We start from the raw sequence: 12,494 nt of genomic DNA, 5'->3' as shown, positions 1-12,494 counted from the left end.
CCCTTCTCGGAGGAAGTAAAAGCCCTATGTCTCGGAGCCCGGAGGCGGTCGACTGGATTATGTGTGTATGAGTTACAGAGGTGCGAACCCTTGTCTCGGAGGAGGGGGGTGGCTTATATAGAGTGCGCCAGGACCCCGGCCAGCCCACGTTGCGAAGGGTTCAATGTACATCAAGGCAGGGACGTTACTGATAATGCTAGTAATAAAGTGCTATGATGACCATAAAAGCTACTTAATGACCGACTGTTAGCGTGCGGAGTGACTTTAGGTCTCCTGGCTATCGAGTGGTTGGATCTTGGTCGAGTAATTGCTTCTTGGTCGAGTGTCTTCGAGTCTGTCGAATGGAACACCTCCAAGTCGATCGAAAGGCGATTTCTTCTAGAGATGTCCTTGGGTAGGGCGGTTAGGGCAGGTCCATGACGCTAACCTAGGTTCATAGCTTCATCAATAATGTGTGTTGGAAGTAATTCCAAGGTTGATAAGATCACCATCGAACACTCCCTTTACCTTCGGGATTAGTGTTGAACCTAAAATAAATGTTATTTGGTGTTTGCGTTGAGCATAATATGATTGGATCATGTTTATTGTAATACGATTATTCATTTAAGTCAAAGAATAATTGTTATTCTATTTACATGAATAAAACCTTCTGTGTGTCATACACCCATGGTGAATGGTTTATTGAATCTCGATTGTAGTGATACACATATTCATAATATTGATGCCAAAAGATGCAAAGTTGATAATGATAGTGCAACATATTTGTGGCACTGCTGTTTAGGTCATATTGATGTAAAGCGCATGAAGAAACTCCATGTTGATGGGCTTTTGGAATCACTTGATTATGAATCATTTTATGCTTGCGAACCATGCCTCATGGGCAAGATGACTAAAACTCCATTCTCCGGAACAATGGAGCAAGCAACTGACTTATTAGAAATAATACATACTGATGTATGCAATCCGATGAGTGTTGAGGCTCGCAGTGGGTATCATTATTTTCTGACCTTCACAGATGATTTGAGCAGATATGGGTATATCTACTTAATGAAACATAAGTCTGAAACATTTGAAAAGTTCAAAGAATTTCAGTGTGAAGTGGAAAATCATCGTAACAAGAAAATAAAGTTTCTATGATCTGATCGCGGAGGCGAATATTTGAGTTACGAGTTTGGTCTTCATTTGAAACAATGTGGAATAGTTTTGCAAATCACGCCACCTCGAACACCACATCATAATGGTGTTTCTGAACGTTGTAATCATACTTTATTGGATATGGTGTGATCTATGATGTCTCTTACCGATTACCACTATCATTTTCGGGTTATGCATTAGAGACAGCTACATTCACGTTAAATAGGGCACCATCTAAATCCGTTGAGATGACATCGTATGAACTATGGTTTAGCAAGAAACCCAAGTTGTCATTTCTTAATGTTTGGGGTTACGATGCTTATGTTAAAAAGTTTCAACCTGATAAGCTCAAACCCAAGTCGGAGAAGTGCGTCTTCATAGAATACCCAAAAGAAACTGTTGGGTACACCTTCTATCACATATCCGAAGGCAAGATCTTTGTTGCTAAGAGTGGATCCTTTCTAGAGAAGGAGTTTCTCTCGAAAGGAGTGAGTGGGAGGAAAGTAGAACTTGATGAGGTAATTGTACCTTCTCTCAAATTGGAAAGTATCTCATCACTGAAATCAGTTCTAGTGATACCTACACCAATTAGTGAGGAAGTTAATGATGATGATCATGAAACTTCAGATCAAGTTACTACCAAACCTCGTAGGTCAACCAGAGTACGATCCGTAACAAAGTGGTACGGCAATCCTGTTCTGGAAATCATGTTACTAGACCATGATGAACCTACGAACTATGAGGAAGCGATGATGAGCCCAGATTCCGACAAATGGCTTAAGGCCATGAAATCTGAGATAGAATCCATGTATGAGAACAAAGTGTGGACTTTGGTGAACTTGCCCGATGATCGGCAAGCCATTGAGAATAAATGGATCTTCAAGAGGAAGACAGACGCTGATAGTAGTGTTACTATCTACAAAGCTCGAATTGTCACAAAATGTTGTCGACAAGTTCAAGGTGTTGACTATGATGAGTTTTTCTCACTCATATTGATGCTTAAAAGTCTGTCCGAGTCATGTTAGAAGTTGCTGCATTTTATGAAATCTGGCAAATGGATGTCAAAACTGCATTTCTTAATGGATTTCTTAAAGAAGAGTTGTATATGATGCAACCAGAAGGTTTTGTCAATCCTAAAGGTGCTAACAAAGTGAGCAAGCTCCAACGATCCATCTATGGACTGGTGCAAGCATCTCGGAGTTGGAATATATGCTTTGATAAAGTGATCAAAGCATATGGTTTTATACAGACTTGCGGTGAAGCCTGTATTTACAAGAAAGTGAGTAGGAGCACTACAACATTTCTGATAAGTATATGTGAATGCATATTGTTGATTGGAAATAATGTAGAATTTTCTAGAAAGCATAAAGGAGTGTTTGAAAGGAGTTTTTCAAAGAAAGACCTCGGTGAAGCTACTTACATATTGAGCATCAATATCTATAGAGATAGATCAAGACGCTTGATATATTTTCAATGAGTACATACCTTGACAAGATTTTGAAGTAGTTCAAAATAGAACAGTCAAAGGAGTTCTTGCCTGTGTTACAAGGTGTGAAGTTGAGTAAAGACTCAAAACCCGACCACGGCAGAAAATAGAATGAGAATAAAAAGTCATTCCCTATGCCTCAGTCATAGGTTCTATAAAGTATGCTATGCTGTGTACCAGACCTATTGTGTACCTCACCATAAGTTTGGCAAGGGGGTACAATAGTGACGCAGGAGTGGATCACTGGACAACGGTAAAAAATATCCTTAGTGGAATAAGGAAATGTTTCTCGATTATGGAGGTGACAAAGAGTTCGTCGTAAATAGTTACGTCGATGCAAGCTTTGACACCGATCTGGATGACTCTAAGTCTCGATCTAGATACATATCGAAAGTGGGAGTAATTAGCTAGAGTAGCTTTGTGCAAAGCATTGTAGACATAGAAAATTTGCAAAATACATACGACTCTGAATGTGGCAGACCCGTTGACTAAATTTCCCTTGCAAGCAAAACATGATCACTCTTTGGGTGTTAATCACATAGCGATGTGAACTAGATTATTGACTCTAGTAAACCCTTTTGGTGTTAGTCACATGGAGATGTGAACTAATCACATAGAGATGTGAACTATTGGTGTTAAATCACATGACGATGTGAACTAGATTATTGACTCTAGTGCAAGTGGGAGACTAAAGGAAATATGCCCTAGAGGCAATAATAAAGTTGTTATTTATATTTCCTTATATCATGATAAATGTTTATTATTCATGCTAGAATTGTATTAACCGAAAACTTAGTACATGTGTGGATACATAGACAAACAGTGTGTCCCTAGTATGCCTCTACTTGACTAGTTCGTTAATCAAAGATGGTTAAGTTTCCTAGCCATGGACTTGTGTTGTCATTTGATGAATGGGATCACATCATTAGAGAATGATGTGATGGACAAGACCCATCAGCTAGCTTATCATAATGATCGTTTAGTTTTATTGCTACTACTTTCTTCATGACTTATACATGTTCCTCTGACTATGAGATTATGGAACTCCCGAATACCGGAGGAACACCTTGTGTGCTATCAAATGTCACAACATAATTGGGTGATTATAAAGATGCTCTATAGGTGTCTCCGATGGTGTTTGTTGAGTTGGCATAGATCGAGATTAGGATTTCTCACTCCGTCTATCGGAGAGGTATCTCTGGGCCCTCTCGGTAATGTACATCACTATGAGCCTTGCAAGCAATGTGACTAATGAGTTAGTTGCAGGATGATGCATTACGGAACGAGTAAAGAGACTTGTCGGTAACGAGATTGAACCAGGTATGATGATACCGACGATCAAATCTCGGGTAAGTGAAATACTGATGAGAATGGGAATAACGTATGTTCTTATGCGGTTTGATCGATAAAGATCTTCGTAGAATATGTTGGAGCCAATATGAGAATCCAGGTTCTGCTATTGGTTATTGACCGGAGATGTGTCTCGGTCATGTCTACATAGTTCTCGAACCCGTAGGGTCTGCACGCTTAACGTTCAATGACGATTTGTATTATGAGTTATGTGATTTGATGTACCAAAGGTTGTTTGGAGTCCCGGATGAGATCACGGACATGACGAGGAGTCTCGAAATGGTCGAGACGTAAAGATCGATATATTGGAAGGCTATATTCAGACATCGGAAAGGTTCCGAGTGATTCAGGTATTTTTCAGAGTACTAGAGAGTTACGAGAATTCGCCGGGGAAGTAATGGGCCTTAATGGGCCATAATGGAAAGGAGGGAAGGGCCTCAAGGGGTGGCTATGTGCCCCCCATGGGCTGGTCCGAATTGGACTAGGGAGGGGGCGACGCCCCCCTCTTTCCTTCTCTTCCTCTTCCCCTTCCTTCTTCTCCTACTCCATCTAGGGAAGGGGGGAAACCTACTCCTACTAGGAGTAGGAATCCCCCTTGGGGCGCGCCATAGAGAGGGCCAGCCCTCCCCTCCTCCACTCCTTTATATACGGGGGAGGGGGGCACCCCATAGAAATAGAAGTTGATTGTTTCCAGCCGTGTGCGGTGCCCCCCTCCACCATAATCCACCTCGGTCGTATCGTAGCGGTGCTTAGGCAAAGCCCTGTTCCGGTAGCATCATCATCACCGTCATCACGCCGTTGTGCTGACGAAGCTCTCCCTCAACACCCTACTGGATCGTGAGTTCGTGGGACTTTACTGAGCCGAACATGTGCAGATCGCGGAGGTGCCGTACTTTCGGTACTAGGATCGGTCGATCGTGAAGACGTAGGACTACATCAACCGCGTTGTCATAACGCTTCCGCTTACGATCTACGAGGGTACGTAGACAACACTCTCCTCTCTCATTGCTATGCATCACCATGATCTTGCGTGTGCGTAGGAATTTTTTTGAAATTACTACGTTCCCCAACAGTGCATTACCGAGAGGGCCCAGAGATACCTCTTCGATACACGGAGTGAATATCCTAATCTCGATCTATGCCAACTCAACAAACACCATCGGAGACACCTGTAGAGCATCTTTATAATCACCCAGTTACATTATGACGTTTGATAACACACAAGGTGTTCCTCCGATATTCGGGAGTCGCATAATCTCATAGTCAGAGGAACATGTATAAGTAATGATGAAAGCAATAGCAGTAAAACTAAACGATGATAAATGCTAAGCTAATAGATGGGTCTTGTCCATCACATCATTCTCTAATGATGTGATCCCATTCATCAAATGACAACACATGTCTATGGTTAGGAAACTTAACCATCTTTGATCAACGAGCTAGTCTAGTAGAGGCATACTAGGGACGCTCTGTTTGTCTATGTATCCACACATGTACTAAGTTTCCGGTTAATACAATTCTAGCATGAATAATAAACATTTATCATGATATAAAGAAATATAAATAACAACTTTATTATTCCCTCTAGGGCATATTTCCTTCAGGAGATGCCCTAAGGCTGGCCATAATGGAAGCAACTTACAAACATCTATAGTTGCGCTCCCCCCTATACGCTCGGGCGGACGGCTCAGTCATTGACCGATTAAAAAACCAACCCAAACAGACGCCTCATACCGGCCCCAAAGTTTGGGCTGATCAACACCCCTCATATCTAGCCCAAATCCGAGGCGGGTATGGGGAGGCCCGGGTGTGTCCACCACGTCGGATCCGGCCCACGCTGGCCCACCCCGACCCCACATATATTCGTCCCCATCCAATCCCTGGGCCAAACCCTACTCACTACACTTCGCTCCGCCCCGAGCTCCCTTCTAGCGATTTCCAGCCCTCTTTGGCATGATAGGCAACGGATCTGACTCTGACCACTCATGATCCGTCGAGTGAGGAGTTGTCCCATGTAGGCCAAAGGAGGAAATGACCATCTGCATGGCTCTCTGTTTCTCATGGGAGGAGTGCGTCTGACTGACGTTGGAATCTGTCTGGCACGAATCAATTGTGTCGGTGCAACTAGCGGTTGGATCAGCCGGGGCTGGAGTCTCAAGGTCCTTCTGTCGCTCCTTCTCTGGTCCGGAGGAGTACGAGTGTTATAGGGACTGACCGTTTAATAGTCTGTTGATGAAGAAAGATGAAGATGTGTCAGATTTGTTTTCATGCAAAAAAACATTCACAAATTGATGCACTCTTGGGGTGTTTCTCGGAGTTTGAACCATCAGATCAAGCTTAAATTTGAGAGGTCGCAACCATGAAAATTTCACACAATTTGAACAGTTGGATCTTCCAAAGGATGTCAGAGTTGGCTGCTGGCCTCCTTCTTCCAAACTCGTGACAATCTGAACAGTTGGATCTTCCAAAGGTAGCAAGAGATTCCACCATTGGATCGCAACAAAAGTTTATAGGGTTGTTGTAGACTCAGTTCTGCACAATCCCACCAAAGGGATATGTGAAATGATGCTTGTGAAGGCACGCCCGATATAAAAGATTTCGTCATTCATGCCATATTGCATGGCCGCACGATAGCAATGTTGACGTTGAGCTCTTGAGCTCCATGGATGATTTTTTTCATGATCTCGGCAGAGGTTGGAGTTTATTTTGATGAAGAAGCTCATCCGATTTTTGGCGATCCGGACTGGGGTGCAGTTCTTGACATGACCGAGGCAGCGAACTGAGTCAGCGACAAACAAGATCGCATCGAAGACGAAGTTCTGTCTTGACATGTAGATCATGATCTAATCTAAGCTCCCATCAAGCCTCTGAGTTCAACTAGCGGGACCTGCATGGGCCACCACTATCGGAGTTAAATTCGGCAGATCCCTCATCAGGGTTTCTTAACCAAGCGATTCGGTCGAATGGTAACAGGGAGTTAGATTTTATACAATTTTGGACTCTCATGGTGGAGATAATACCCTACTCCTGCTCGTATACATTGTGTTGGTGTGTGTACAAAGTACAGCTGAATACCAAGGGGTCCTAAGTTGTCTAAGATGTGTTTTGTAGACTAGCCCGTCTGCGGCTTATATAAGATACCGGAGTCCTAGTTGGCTATGTCGGTGGAAAGGAGTCCTCCACGCATACGGTTTCCTTGTCTTGAACGGCAAGACTCCTTGAATCCTCTTTGTAGGGCATGTCATGGGCCGCCTAATGTGGCCTAGGACCGAACCAACCTAGGGGTCCTCAACCTGGCCCAGCAGGATGGGAACCGATATGGTGAGAGACCCCTAGACCAGGACGCCATAATCAATCATAAACAACTATGGTTATACTATCCCTCACAATGGTATAAATATATCAAGGCCTAGGGGTACTAATTATGTGATATTAGGACGTGAAGTTCCATATCTCAATAACATTCTAGCACTCATATCAATACAAACTATGTCAGGTCTTACACTATATTTGCTATCAATTTGATCCGAGTGTAAACCCCTAACAAGGCTTATGGTTGATGTAAGGGATATCATCTGGTATCTCCAACTCAGAATGTGTCTTGATTAGTACTAATAGTAGAATCAAAATATGACCATGGTATGCTATATTGTTATATACTGTCCACTTTTGTGATCCCAACAATGTCGAATCTTACACATAATTCACTGGAATAGTTTTTTCATATAGGTTATCTAAATAGACTCCAATGACTACTTTCACTAATCGTTCTGAAACAGTTATGTTGTATGAATCATTGAAAATTGTGCATGACTTGGCATAATGATTGACCACACTCAAAATCATGTGGCTAAGATTCATCAAAATCACATAATATATTATCTAGCAAGATAATAGCAGGTGTATTGTTGAAATACATATGGGTTATATGAAGAGCAACACTAGAATGAAAGTTACTCATAATTTTTTTACCCCATGAATTATTCCAAAGTGAGCAGATAATTTGCCCAAAAATATTGTTAACATCTAACAAATATTTCACATTGTCAATAGCAACTTCTATATTCCATAATCATTTCCCTAGAATTAGTACGAGACAATCCTAAAATTTGCAAATTTCAGTAGGGAGTAAAGTACCAAATTATAACACGTTCACAATCCTCATGCATATATTGTACTCTTTTCCATCCATGCTTTTACCTGATGGTTTCTAATTTAGGTTTTTAATGAGACAATACAAATACAAGCGTTGACATATGTCATATCACTTTCTCCTTATATTTTTCTCACTGGGGTTTTAAAGAGTTTTCAATGGCATATCATTTTGTGCTCTTTTCGTTTATGAGTTTTTCTCTTAGGGTTTCTCATAATGGTTTTAATAAGGCAATGTCTACGATCATATATCATACTTCCTAATTTTCCTCCTTGATTTTTTAAAGTAAATACACGGAACATATTTATTGTTCTTTACACTCACCAATGAGTTTTCTCTATTTTCAAAGGTTTTCTCACATAGAGAAAATAATCATTATATGTTCTATCATTTGCTCCTTATTTTTCCCACAGGGTTTAAATGAGTTTTCATAATATATCAAATACTATTCTCCTCATATTTCCACTGGATTTTTAAAGAAAATTTTCTCAAGATGAAGATGATGATCCTTCTTTCCAGCAAACAGAAGATGACGATGAACATTCTCGAAGGCAAACACATACAAGGAGGAGTATTTATCAAGATGATGCATATTCATAAAGATAAGCATTGATTAGCAGGAGTGTTAGGAATTAATTAATCATGTTAGTTAAAGGGTTAATCCGTGCTATGCCAGTTGCCACTTTTGACAATTGCCTCCTTTGTAACCACCTTTGTACTCATGGTATATGTATCCCAAATTTATCAATGAAAGCAATCATTCCATCATTTACCTCTTTACTTCACATAGATGAAGGCATAAAACACATGTGTGAATTTTTGATGGGCAAGGCCCTTGTGCGTGTTAAGTGTCAAGGAGCAAGCATACACGTGGAGGAGCGGGTGGGAGGTGACACACCAGCAACAACCATCAACTCAACTTTAATAATAAAGACAAAATGGTTGGTTCACATGAAATACAAACTCGTCGATATTTTAGTGCCTAATTATATGTTTAGGTACATGGAAACTGATAGTGAACAACATGTATATATTATATTACTATGCATGATGATAAAATTGCCGTGAGGTTGATTTGTGCACCATGTGTCGGACGCATCACTCTACTGTTATCCACTGCATGAGTGTATGACGACGCAAGCTCAAACTCAAAGCATTGAAGAATCATGCACAATGCCATCTTGCCCTCAAGCATGGCAAATTGTTGGCTAATGCAGATCCGTGGCCCCCAACTGAATGGTAGGAATGCACCGGGATACTTGGACGCCTTAGAGATCCCGTTGGCGAACCTCTCTGGCTTGAACTCATGAACATCGCTTCCCCATATGTGTGGGTCGTGGTTCATTTGGAACACAGGAAGCTCGATGAGGACACCAACAGGGTATGTGATGTCACCAATCTTCATCTCCTTGTATGTTTTTCGGATGAACCCACCGGCAGGCGAGTACAATCGGAGTACCTCGTAAAGAATCGTGGTCACTTGCGTAGGTATGTATAAATTGCAAGATTTATATATCCAATTTTATATCCTGTTGTAACAATGGAATCAAGTAAATAAAACACCACTCACTGTTTTGAGTCGGTTAACGCCTTCGTACTCAAGTTTGTTTTTTCCAAATAAGCTAATGACCTCCTCCCTTGCACGGTCCTGCCACTCTGGATGCATACTTAGTACGATCATTGTCCATGTGAGCAGTATTGATGTTGTTTCTGTCCAAGCAAGATATAACAACTTGCATTCCTCCATGACCTCTTTAATGGTCATTCCTGAGATGGTTGGCCATTGTCATCCGAGGTCCTCATGTTTGACTCAAGCATCAAGCCGAGCAAGTCATCATTGGTATTTTCTCCTTCTTGCATAGCTTGCATTCTTTTCTCAATTAGACCATGTAGAATGGATTCAATTTCATTATTAATTTGACGCATCCATCTATTGTTTTTGGTCGGCAAGGACCTGTTAATACCCCAATAAATTATTAGCACACACTGCTGAACAACGGTACTAAATCAATCATATTGCACATTTACAAATCACAGAATAATTTACTCTCATTACTTAAAATAGAGGACCTCAGATCGATAAAACATGATCTCCGGTGTTACTCTAAACCAGTACTACGGTCTTTATTAATGCTGGTTTTATACTAGATATGCATATTGTCCCATTAGTTCTCTTCTGGTAGGAAAATCGAATCTTGAAACTTACTAGTACTACTAGGTGTTGAATTACAAGTAACCGGGAAGCACAATCTTCTTTGGCCTGGCCACAATGAGTTCAACTTGCTCGGATTGCAGCTGGAAAACCCTGGCACCTTCAAGGTAGTTACTGCCAAATGCGGTGCGAGAAATGACATCTCCAGTGAGTCTTTGGAGCTCCGGGAAGACATCCAACTCATAGATACCGTCTGAACCAAGGGATCACGTCCATCTATCGACAAGCTCTTGGCAGCATGTAGACAAGGCTGGCATCATGAGCTGCAAATTCAATTTGATGATGTGCGCTTGGAGGATCAGTCACACACTTAATACAAGTTTGAAAGAAAACAAATGCTTACTTAATTCGCAAGCCAATGCTTGAACACTTCATACGAAACGACTACAAATACCTTGAGCTTCTCGAGATGGAATGCGGGGTTAAGGATCCTTCTATGATTGACCCATTTCTCGCCGTCGTAAGCCGCTAGTCCTCCGGCAAGAAGCCTAGACAGAGCCGGAAACTTGAGCTTCTCGAAGTGGCCGAACTTGTTCGACAACACTTCCTTGGCTAAGTCAGGGTTGCTGATGGTGACCTTGGGGAACACACTCAACGAAGATATACATGTCTTTTCATGCTCCCGGACAAGGTCGTGGAGGAACGGCGGGAAGAGTGGGGCTATGTTGTGACAGCGCAGAGGCATTGACCTCGATCATGCCTCCTTGTTCCGCCGCCCGTAGTCGATGAGATCTCCGACGAGGAAGCGGTAAGACGTGCCGCAGAGACCTTGGGCACGCAAGGCACGCTCAAGCCACCACGGGCGCCACCATAGCAAATCTACTAACCGGCTAGCCTCCCATAGAAGCACAAAGCCAAGGGTACCGCATACCAGGGAGCTCCATGGCACTGAAGCTGGACTCATCAGCACACTGAGGATCATTCTCTCCCTTGACAAGTGAGGGAAGAAAGGCCAGTTGCCAGTGCAAGGGGACTGGTTTGATTGAATCGGTATGCTAGAGATGGTCACGCTATATAGAGATGTCCCTTTTGTTTAAGAGATGTTCTTGCACTATTTATTTAATATCAAAGGTTGTGGCCTATCTGATCAATGCCCTTGCTCCTAAGGAACTTGGTAGATAAGGAACTGCGGTTGAAGATTCGATTGACAGGTGATTAGTTAATTTACGGTTTGATTAGTACTACTGAACACTAGTAACAATATGTGATCAAAGTTTTACATCGAATAATTCAACATAGGACATTTGTAATGCCCGGACGTCAGTCCTCTAGCGTGTGCACGTGACTTTCTTTCCACTGATTTCCATCCGCATGATGCATTCCATACAACCAACTGATAAAAGAGCGGAGGTGGTCGTAGCATTACTTGATGGTTCAATTGCTGCTATTTTATGTCTCTAGATTTTAATCATATAACCTTTGATCATTGTAATAGAGAGAGTAATCAGATAGCTCATGAACTAGCTAGGCTAGCTAGATTTTCTCCTTCGATTTCTTGGCTGGAATTTGCGCCTGATGCGGTTACTCCCTTGATTGTAAACAATGCCACCGTTGCTATGAGTGAATAAAGGAGGAGGTGATCGTAAAAAAAACTAATAAAGGAGCTCATCTAAGAAAATGATATAACCGTGAGCCCCTCCAGTGCCGTTTCTTCGCTTGGCTAGCTCAGCGCAACAGGTGCTGGACCTCAGACCGTCTTTCTCGGCGATGCCTTGATCACATGGAGGCGTGCCCCTTATGCGATCAAGAGGAGGAGACAATTGGGCACCTTCTGGTGGATTGTGTGTTTGCGCGGCAGGTATGGAACGTGGTTGGTCCTGGCCTTGGGCAGGCAACGTGGGCACCAGCAAGGGGGATCGCTCTCTGAATGGTGCCATGACATGAACGATGCAGGCCAGAGCACGAGGGACGCGCACGCGATGGCCATCCTCGTGATGTGGGAGCTATGGAAGCACCAAAATGCTATTGTGTTTGATGGGTGCACACCTTCGGTACAGCGAATACTTGCCAGGATTGAAGTTGAGAGCAGAGCATGGAAGATGGCTGGGATCCGCAAGGGCGATGTGTCCATTGGGGAAGTGCTAGGGTGGGTGAGAGCGAGAATGTAACTCATAGGATTTCGCTGTGGAGTGGGGCGGCGTAGCCGCAGAGTTGAGTTC

General features: G+C 42.5%; 1 pseudogene; it reads right to left on the bottom strand.

The window, feature by feature from the left end:
* Positions 1 to 9,156: 9,156 nt before the first annotated feature.
* LOC125537794 lies at positions 9,157 to 11,020 on the bottom strand (annotated as a pseudogene).
* Positions 11,021 to 12,494: the final 1,474 nt, after the last annotated feature.

This window comes from Triticum urartu, chromosome 2, assembly GCF_003073215.2.
Source record: "Triticum urartu cultivar G1812 chromosome 2, Tu2.1, whole genome shotgun sequence".
In the NCBI taxonomy this organism is placed as follows: Eukaryota; Viridiplantae; Streptophyta; class Magnoliopsida; order Poales; family Poaceae; genus Triticum; species Triticum urartu.
This window is presented reverse-complemented; position numbering and strand designations above follow the sequence as displayed.